Source organism: Pteropus vampyrus, unplaced genomic scaffold (assembly GCF_000151845.1).
Source record: "Pteropus vampyrus isolate Shadow unplaced genomic scaffold, Pvam_2.0 Scaffold248, whole genome shotgun sequence".
NCBI lineage: Eukaryota > Metazoa > Chordata > Mammalia > Chiroptera > Pteropodidae > Pteropus > Pteropus vampyrus.
In genome coordinates, this window is record NW_011889029.1 from 740,972 (window position 1) to 741,296 (window position 325).

The window sequence follows — 325 nt, forward strand, 5'->3', positions numbered from 1 at the left end:
ACTGTCCAGCTGTCCGCTGCTGCACCTGGTTTCCAAGAGAAAGGAGAGGACACAGGACTTCTAAAGCGTGCCTAAGACCGCTGCTGTGTCAGGCAAACCAACCAGCCGACAGCGCTGTGAAGTCAGGCCGATGCCAGCTGAAAACGGTCAGCCCCCTTTACCTCAGTGACCCGAATTACTCCTCTAGAATCAAAGGTACCTCTCGACCAGGTCACTCAGCCCCAAACTGCCATGTCTTAACACCAAAAGAGACAGAGGAGTCCTCTTCTAAATTCTGTTTCCAAAGTTGCTCAAGAGAACTCATCACCGACTTATTTTTCGTGGT

At 51.1% G+C, this 325-nt stretch overlaps 1 protein-coding gene across 2 annotated transcripts in view; it reads right to left on the reverse strand.

The window, feature by feature from the left end:
* Window positions 1-325, reverse strand: part of TAF1A (TATA-box binding protein associated factor, RNA polymerase I subunit A) — a 24,632-nt gene that overhangs the window by 5,878 nt on the left and 18,429 nt on the right. Inside the window, exon 12 of one of the 2 annotated variants that reach the window (XM_023520110.1) lies at window positions 1-25. The exons of the other annotated variant lie outside the window; for it this stretch is intronic. The gene's annotated coding sequence lies outside the window, so the exon portion shown is untranslated. The remainder of the gene's footprint in view (window positions 26-325) is intronic. 2 annotated transcript variants of the gene reach the window in all.